The sequence below is a fragment of the Scylla paramamosain genome, chromosome 13, assembly GCF_035594125.1.
Source record: "Scylla paramamosain isolate STU-SP2022 chromosome 13, ASM3559412v1, whole genome shotgun sequence".
Classification (NCBI taxonomy): Eukaryota; Metazoa; Arthropoda; class Malacostraca; order Decapoda; family Portunidae; genus Scylla; species Scylla paramamosain.
The window spans coordinates 14,407,382-14,417,084 of NC_087163.1; the positions used below are offsets into that span (position 1 = coordinate 14,407,382).

The window sequence follows — 9,703 nt, forward strand, 5'->3', positions numbered from 1 at the left end:
GAAAGAAGAAAGTCTTGTGCAGCGAGGCCGCGGAAGGAGGGGAGGCATGCAGTTAGCAAGATCAGAAGAGCAGTTAGCATGAAAATAGCGGTAGTAGACAGCTATGTATGCAACATTGCGGCGGTGAGAGAGAGGTTGAAGACAGTCAGTTAGAGGAGAGGAGTTGATGAGACGAAAAGCTTTTGATTCCACCCTGTCTAGAAGATCAGTATGAGTGGAACCCCCCCAGACATGTGAAGCATACTCCATACATGGACGGATAAGGCCCTTGTACAGAGTTAGCAGCTGGGGGGGTGAGAAAAACTGGCGGAGACGTCTCAGAACACCTAACTTCATAGAAGCTGTTTTAGCTAGAGATGATATGTGAAGTTTCCAGTTCAGATTATAAGTAAAGGACAGACCGAGGATGTTCAGTGTAGAAGAGGGGGACAGTTGAGTGTCATTGAAGAAGAGGGGATAGTTGTCTGGAAGGTTGTGTCGAGTTGATATATAGAGGAATTGAGTTTTTGAGCCATTGAACAATCAAAAATTTTAGAAAGATCAGAAGTCAGGCGTTCTGTGGCTTTCCTGCGTGATATGTTTACCTCCTGAAGGGTTGGACGTCTATGAAAAGACGTGGAAAAGTGCAGGGTGGTATCATCAGTGTAGGAGTGGATAGGACAAGAAGTTTGGTTTAGAAGATCATTAATGAATAATAAGAAGAGAGTGGGTGACAGGACAGAACCCTGAGGAACACCACTGTTAATAGATTTAGGAGAAGAACAGTGACCGTCTACCACAGCAGCAATAGAACGGTCAGAAAGGAAACTTGAGATGAAGTTACAGAGAGAAGGATAGAAACCGTAGGAGGGTAGTGTGGAAATCAAAGCTTTGTGCCAGACTCTATCAAAAGCTTTTGATATGTCCAAGGCAACAGCAAAAGTTTCACTAAAATCTCTAAAAGAGACTCAGTAAGGAAAGCCAGAAGATCACCAGTAGAGCTATATATATATATATATATATATATATATATATATATATATATATATATATATATATATATATATATATATATATATATATATATATATATATATATATATATATATATATATATATATATATATATATATATATATATATATATATATATATATATATATATATATATATATATATATATATATATATATATATATATATATATATATATATATATATATATATATATATATATATATATATATATATATATATATATATATATATATATATATATATATATATATATATATATATATATATATATATATATATATATATATATATATATATATATATATATATATATATATATATATATATATATATATATATATATATATATATATATATATATATATATATATATATAAAGTGGTAATAGAATTATTATTATCATTAATAGTAGTAGTAGTTGTAGCTATAATAAAAGTAGATGCAACGATGGTAATGAATATAGGTAGAACGAATTATTTATTAAAATTATCATTTTTTTATCTATTTTTATGGCAAATAAATCATAACATATCAAAGCCAAACCTTAGATTTGCAGGTAAGGAAATACTGCAGGGAAGCCGATCAGAGAGGTTAGCAAATCCATCGGTATAGTCCAATAAATAGCAACCAAGATACGAGGGTTTCGCTGTGAGGCGCGCTGGGTGCATTCACAATTTAGGAGCCTCTCTCTGATGAACTAGCATGTGATAAAGCTGGGATGCTGTGATACTGAGAATATTCATCAGTACCTTCATTATTTTCTTCCCTCTTTCATTTCTTTATCTCTCACTTTCAAGTCTGATGAAAAAAAAAGTAGAGAGGGAATAATAATAATTTAGTCGGTAATAAGATAAATAAAGGAACTGTCAAGGAGTTCTTGGTAATAAAGAAAACTCGATATCAGAAGCTTCCGAGAGTGTATGCATGGAAGGGTGAATTTAAGAACATAAGAACATAAGAAATAAGAGAAGCTGCAAGAAGCGACCAGGCTTACACATGGCAGTTCCTGTATGAAATATACCTACCTATTTCCATCTATTATCCCCATCCATAAACCCGTCTAATCTTCTCTTAAAGCTCCCTAATGTCTTAGCACTAACAACATGATTACTGAGTCCGTTCCACTCATCTACCATCTTATTTGAGAACCAATTTCTTCCTATCTCCTTCCTAAACCTAAAGTTTTCAAGCTTGAACCCGTTATTTCTTGTTCTATCCAGGTTGCTGATCCTGAGAATTTTGCTTACACCCCCCTTGTTATAACCCTTATACCACTTAAAGACTTATATCAGGTCTTCTTTTAACCTACGTCTCTCTAAAGAATGTAAATTTAACAGCTTCAATCTCGCCTCGTAAGAAATAAATACTCCTCGGATAAGTGAATGTTAAAATGAAGTAAATGGAACTAAGGTTCTCGAGACAGCAGTATGAAAAAAATGGCAAGATACAAGGAGAAAATATAAACAAGGGTGGAAGCAACTGTAATGATGAAAATAAAATAACATATCGAAAGAGAAAGAAGAAAAAAAAAACGAATATATGTAAAATAAATAAAAAATGAAGGGTGATAATTTTAGACAGACAGAGAGAGAGAGAGAGAGAGAGAGAGAGAGAGAGAGAGAGAGAGAGAGAGAGAGAGAGAGAGAGAGAGAGAGAGTTATCTCATGCTTCGTTAGACCCCCGTAATGAGCTGTCAGACACCCCACGTTTCGCAACCCTTTCCTCTCTTCCTCCTCTTTCTCCTCCTCCACCTGTTACCTTCTTACTAGCTTCCTTTTTAATTACTCATGTTACCTAACATATTTATCGCTCACTTCCCACCTTACCTTAATTTGTTTCTCCCTCTTCGTACCTGTAAAGCACCTCACTCCCCTTATCATGCTAATTAGTTTGTTTCCATTTAGGCAACTGTTATGAATTGTGTGTTTTTTTTTTCTGGGATACTTTGTAACTTTGTCATGTAAGGAAATCAAGAAGAGTTTTAAGGAGCGACGAGCACGGGAAAGTTTGTAATGCATTAGTTATTAGTAATGATTTTAGTGATTAGTGACTTATTGAAGTAACTTCAATGAGTAGAGTGATGATGATAGTGTTGCAATGATTGAAAAAGACAAAGTTTTGATATTTTTTTATTAGTAGTGATTATAGTCATATAATGATTACTAAAGGAAACACTGTAATTATTTTATTATAAGCAGTGATTGTAGTGGTACGGTAATGAGTGAAGAAAAGCTCCGTAGTGAGATAAAATGAAAAATATAGATAAATTGATGATTTGTGAAGGAAAACAATTAAAACATCCCGAATTACACCAATTTTATTCAACTTCAGAACAAAATCATGACATAAAAAGTGTCATTACATCAAGTGTTGATCCCGAAGAGTGAACGTTATTAGTGAGACAGCAATAGAAACGAGAGAGAGAGAGAGAGAGAGAGAGAGAGAGAGAGAGAGAGAGAGAGAGAGAGAGAGAGAGAGAGAGAGAGAGAGAGAGGAAGTGAGTCACGACTTCCGCGAAAAGCAACGGGAGAGGGCGGCAAGGGTTCATCACTCATCCAGGATTCAGGGCGCCCTCCTTCTGCGCAGAGGCCCGCGATATTGTAGCATTGTAATCTCATGATAGATTTGTCAATGCGTGCGTCTTCACAGAATGCTATTTACAAAATAAATGAGATAATAAACTGTATCAAAAATAAGTTTTTCCCATTCCTTCAGGAATCTGCGTTCTTATTATATATGTATATATATTTTACATGAAGGTGACAGCCATATATATATATATATATATATATATATATATATATATATATATATATATATATATATATATATATATATATATATATATATATATATATATATATATATATATATATATATATATATAAGCGAAGTTCGGCTGTTCGGAGATAAAGGTGGAGGCTGGAAATTTGCCAGATTTTTATTCTTTTTTTAAAATCCAAGGCTTGGGATTATCACCTTCCCATCAACACGAGAACACTGAACATTTTTCGTCCCATCTCGAACAGAGCAGAATAGCGTCTCGAAGTGCTGTGGACTCGAACCCGTCACTACCCGAACACTGGGGAGGCAACATCGATAGTTATACTTTATTTACAGCGCTTACTGCGGAGGCCCCCGTCTCCCCACACAACCGTACCACACACCTCCACTACACGCATGGCTCGTGGCTGCAATCAACACCCACGCACCCACTCACACGAGACACACACAAAGTAATGGTCTTCGTTGTCCATTTATTGTCCTACTGCTATGTCCCTGGTGACGTAAGTTCTTTCTTTTTATATGATGTCCGTCTGTCTGTATGTGTCTGCGTCTATCTTTTTCTTTTATGGCTCTTTGTCAGCTCTCTCTCTCTCTCTCTCTCTCTCTCTCTCTCTCTCTCTCTCTCTCTCTCTCTCTCTCTCTCTCTCTCTCAACAATCATTCCTTCGACTCTTCTTTCATCTTTCCTCGACGCTTTCTCAACACAGACGCGTCAGATGAAGTTTGTTTACTTGTCTGTCTGCTTGTCCATCTGTCAGCTCATTTATCTGTTTGTGTGTTTTATCTAACTACACAAACATCCTCTTTCCTGCATTTCTTTTCCTCCCTTTTTCTGAGAATCACAGAACAGGAAGCCTTTTCACATGTACTACATTATATTTTTCAAGGTTACACTATAGATGGCATCCCTATTTCCGTATCTAGTGTCGAGAAATAAGATCTTCATGTGGGAAGAAAAACAAGACGAGTTCTAAATGTTGTTGTGCGTTTATTTCTTTGTAACTAAGAAATAAACTCGTTTTAGTATGTCAAAGATAAGCATCCGTGAACATGCTCTGGAAAATGTTTAGTCTCTTTAAGGGTAAAAAGTGCCTGTAGGATATCTGTGGTGTGTCAGTGAAATATTGTGATCAACAGATAATATTAAAAATTTAATGGATATATTTCAATTTCAATCTCACAAGTGAAAAAATCGCGTTAGTTTTACGTTACTTACTGCTGGTTCAGCCACCAACACACTGAGGCGGTAACACAAAACAAGGCCTGACAGCACGTAACGCATCGTTGACTGAAGTGATGAATGTCTGGAGGACGCATCAGCCAATCAACGCGCAGGTGTCACGATGTCAACACTCACGGAGGTAATTGCTGCAGGGGGATGAAGTCAATCACTTGAATCGCGGACGTCATCAACGCTCGCCGACCAATCACGTGGGGAATTAAGTGAATCCATCACCATCGCCAATATCTCCACAGGCCAAACTCAAAACGGGGAGATTTATCATAATCTTTCACCGAGGCATCACATGGTTTGCGCCCCATGACTTTCAACAAAGAATGCGAGGGAGATCTCATACTCGTGCAATTCTCTACTATAAAATCAAAACAGAAGTTCAGATTCCACTAGGCGCCGCTAACAATCATTAATATAATTGATACATTTCTCTCTCTCTCTCTCTCTCTCTCTCTCTCTCTCTCTCTCTCTCTCTCTCTCTCTCTCTCTCTCTCTCTCTCTCTCTCTCTCTCTCTCTCACTTTTATGCAAGTCCTCAATCTGCAGTAACAATTTCACCACTTAAGTCTTTGTCTCATCTCGTTTCGTTGTTGCCGCTGGACAAGCAAACCTAAGAGCCCAGGTGATCCCACAAATGAGCCTACAGGCGAGCCCACAAGTGAGCTCACATGGGTGAAAACGAACTCAGTTCAAGACCATACTTGATTAGGTGGTAGCTCAGGTGTACAAATATAGACCCAGATAACCATTAGGAAGTTTTGGTGAACATAGATGAAGTCATAACAATACAGATGGGATCACTGAATATGCTTCTCCATGCAGGTAAACATAGCCTAAAACCACGAGAGAGAGAGAGAGAGAGAGAGAGAGAGAGAGAGAGAGAGAGAGAGAGAGAGAGAGAGAGAGAGAGAGAGAGAGAGAGAGAGAGAGAGAGAGATGCACACCTCAGATCATACTGACACAGCACGGGTTACAGATATTTCATAGAGGCCACAATGGGGTCATTCGAGGCGTGACCTGGAGGCTTAGGTCACGCGGCATGAAGTCAATGATAGATACTTTCCAAGACTCAGTTCCGCCTGATGAAGGTCGCTGAAAAAAAAAAAAAAAAGGAAAAGCGTGTAAATGAATAACGAAAAATAAATATTGAATACGTAAAACAAACCTATTTTGAAAAAAAAAATCTAGGCCTGCAAATATATATATATATATATATATATATATATATATATATATATATATATATATATATATATATATATATATATATATATATATATATATATATATATATATATATATATATATATATATAGGAGGAGGCAGTAGACACCTGCCGAAACGATAATTACTCCCAGTGAGGTCTAAAGCACTGTTCAGTGGGTGCTGTGAACTTATCATTAAACCCAGCTGTGACCACTGAACGTTTCCCTTTGTGTCTCACAACACAAGGGGGTAGTCACAGCCTGCCCTCTAAAGACAACTCTCTTCCTCCACACAAAACTACAAGCACCTAATAACACACACACCCTTCACTCAAAAAATTTTAAAATCATGGCGACTCCTACACCAGCCTCGGAGTCCCCATCTGGGGAGGGGACCATAAATGTCCCCAGGTCAGACTGCCTTTCCGTCGACGACCGTAAGTGTCTTGACACCCCCCTCAACTTTTTCTTCATTAACTTCTGCAACATTCGCGGTCTAAGATCTAATTTTCAATCTGTAGAACACCACCTCTCCTCTTCTAAACCTCATCTTCTTTTCCTCACTGAAACTCAGGTGTCTGAGGCAACTGACAGTAGCCCCTTTTCTGTTCCCTCCTACTTTCTCTATCCTCATTTTCGATCCAAAGCTGGATGCTGCGTTTATGTGCGCAATGACTTAACCTGCTCTCGTGCCCACGCTCTTGAATCTTCAGAGTTTTCCACCATCTGGCTTCGACTACAGAGTCATTCTCATACTAAATTTATCTGTGCTGTATACCTCTCTCCTAACTCCTCTGACTATAAGAAATTCTTTGACTACTTAACTTCCAAAGTGGAGCACATTCTGACCCTCTTCCCTTTTGCAGAGATCTCCATTCTTGGAGACTTCAATGTTCACCACCAGCTTTGGCTTTCCTCTCCCTTCACTGACCATCCTGGTGAACTAGCCTACAACTTTGCTATCCTCCATGACCTAGAGCAATTGGTGCAACACCCTACTCGTATTCCTGATCGTCTTGGAGATACGCCCAACATTCTTGACCTTTTCCTGACCTCTAATCCTTCTGCTTATGCTGTCACCCTTTCTTCTCCGTTGGGCTCCTCCGATCACAATCTCATATCTTTATCTTGTCCTATCACTCCAATCCCTCCTCAGGATCCCCCTAAGCGAAGGTGCCTCTGGCGTTTTGCCTCTGCTAGTTGGGGGGACCTGAGGCGGTATTTTGCTGATTTTCCTTGGAATGACTACTGCTTCCGTGTCAGAGACCCGTCTTTGTGTGCTGAGCGCATAACAGAGGTGATAGTGTCTGGCATGGAGGCGTACATTCCTCACTCTTTTTCTCGTCCTAAACCTTCTAAACCTTGGTTTAACACAGCTTGTTCTCGTGCTATACATGATAGAGAGGTGGCCCACAAAAGGTACTTAAGCCTTCCATCACCAGAATCTCATGCACTTTATATTTCTGCCCGGAACCATGCCAAGTCTGTTCTCCAACTAGCCAAAAACTCCTTCATTAACAGAAAATGTCAAAACCTTTCAAGATCTAACTCCCCTCGTGATTTCTGGCATCTAGCCAAAAATATCTCCAATAACTTTGCTTCTTCTTCTTTCCCTCCTCTACTTCAACCAGATGGCACCACTGCTATCACATCTATTTCTAAAGCTGAACTCTTTGCTCAAACCTTTGCTAAAAACTCTACCTTGGACGATTCTGGGCTTGTTCCTCCCTCTCCTCCACCCTCTGACTACTTCATGCCTCGTATTAGAATTCTTCGTAATGATGTTTTCCATGCCCTCGCTGGCCTAAACCCTCAGAAGGCTTATGGACCTGATGGGGTCCCTCCTATTGTTCTCCGAAACTGTGCCTCCGTGCTTGCACCTTGCCTAGTCAAACTCTTTCAGCTCTGTCTGTCAACATCTACCTTTCCTTCTTGCTGGAAGTTTGCCTACATTCAACCTGTTCCTAAAAAGGGTGACCGCTCTAATCCCTCAAACTACCGTCCTATTGCTTTAATTTCCTGCTTATCTAAAGTTTTTGAATCTATCCTCAACAGGAAGATTCTTAAACATTTATCACTTCACAACCTTCTATCTGATCGCCAGTATGGGTTCCGTCAAGGACGCTCTACTGGTGATCTTCTGGCTTTCCTTACTGAGTCTTGGTCATCCTCTTTTAGAGACTTTGGTGAAACTTTTGCTGTTGCCTTGGACATATCAAAAGCCTTTGATAGAGTCTGGCACAAAGCTTTGATTTCCAAACTACCCTCCTACGGTTTCTATCCTTCTCTCTGTAACTTCATCTCAAGTTTCCTTTCTGACCGTTCTATTGCTGCTGTGGTAGACGGTCACTGTTCTTCTCCTAAATCTATTAACTGTGGTGTTCCTCAGGGTTCTGTCCTGTCACCCACTCTCTTCTTATTATTCATTAATGATCTTCTAAACCAAACTTCTTGTCCTATCCACTCCTATGCTGATGATACCACCCTGCACTTTTCCACGTCTTTTCATAGACGTCCAACCCTTCAGGAGGTAAACATATCACGCAGGGAAGCCACAGAACGCCTGACTTCTGATCTTTCTAAAATTTCTGATTGGGGCAGAGCAAACTTGGTATTGTTCAATGCCTCAAAAACTCAATTCCTCCATCTATCAACTCGACACAATCTTCCAGACAACTATCCCCTCTTCTTCAATGACACTCAACTGTCCCCCTCTTCTACACTGAACATCCTCGGTCTGTCCTTTACTTATAATCTGAACTGGAAACTTCACATCTCATCTCTAGCTAAAACGGCTTCTATGAAGTTAGGTGTTCTGAGACGTCTCCGCCAGTTTTTCTCACCCCCCAGCTGCTAACTCTGTACAAGGGCCTTATCCGTCCATGTATGGAGTATGCTTCACATGTCTGGGGGGGTTCCACTCATACTGCTGTTCTAGACAGGGTGGAATCAAAAGCTTTTCGTCTCATCAACTCCTCTCCTCTAACTGACTGTCTTCAGCCTCTCTCTCACCGCCGCAATGTTGCATCTCTTGCTGTCTTCTACCGCTATTTTCATGCTAACTGCTCTTCTGATCTTGCTAACTGCATGCCTCCCCTCCTTCCGCGGCCTCGCTGCACAAGACTTTCTTTTTTCTCTCACTCCTATTCTGTCCACCTCTCTAACGCAAGAGTTAACCAGTATTCTCAATCATTCATCCCTTTCTCTGGTAAACTCTGGAACTCCTTGCCTGCTTCTGTATTTCCACCTTCCTATGACTTGAATTCCTTCAAGAGGGAGGTTTCAAGACACTTATCCACCAATTTTTGACCACTGCTTTGACCCTTTTAGGGACTGGCATTTCAGTGGGCATTTTTTATATAAGATTTTTGTTGCCCTTGGCCAGTATCCTTCCTACATAAAAAAAAAAAAAAAAAAAAAAAAAAATATATATATATATATATATATATATATATATATATA

The 9,703-nt window shown here is 39.1% G+C and overlaps 1 protein-coding gene across 1 annotated transcript in view; it reads right to left on the minus strand.

Annotated features, from left to right (window-relative positions):
- Nucleotides 1-3,897: 3,897 nt before the first annotated feature.
- Nucleotides 3,898-9,703, minus strand: part of LOC135106195 (zwei Ig domain protein zig-8-like) — an 81,417-nt gene continuing 75,611 nt past the window's right edge. The window contains exon 7 of the mRNA XM_064014971.1: nucleotides 3,898-6,128. The gene's annotated coding sequence lies outside the window, so the exon portion shown is untranslated. The remainder of the gene's footprint in view (nucleotides 6,129-9,703) is intronic.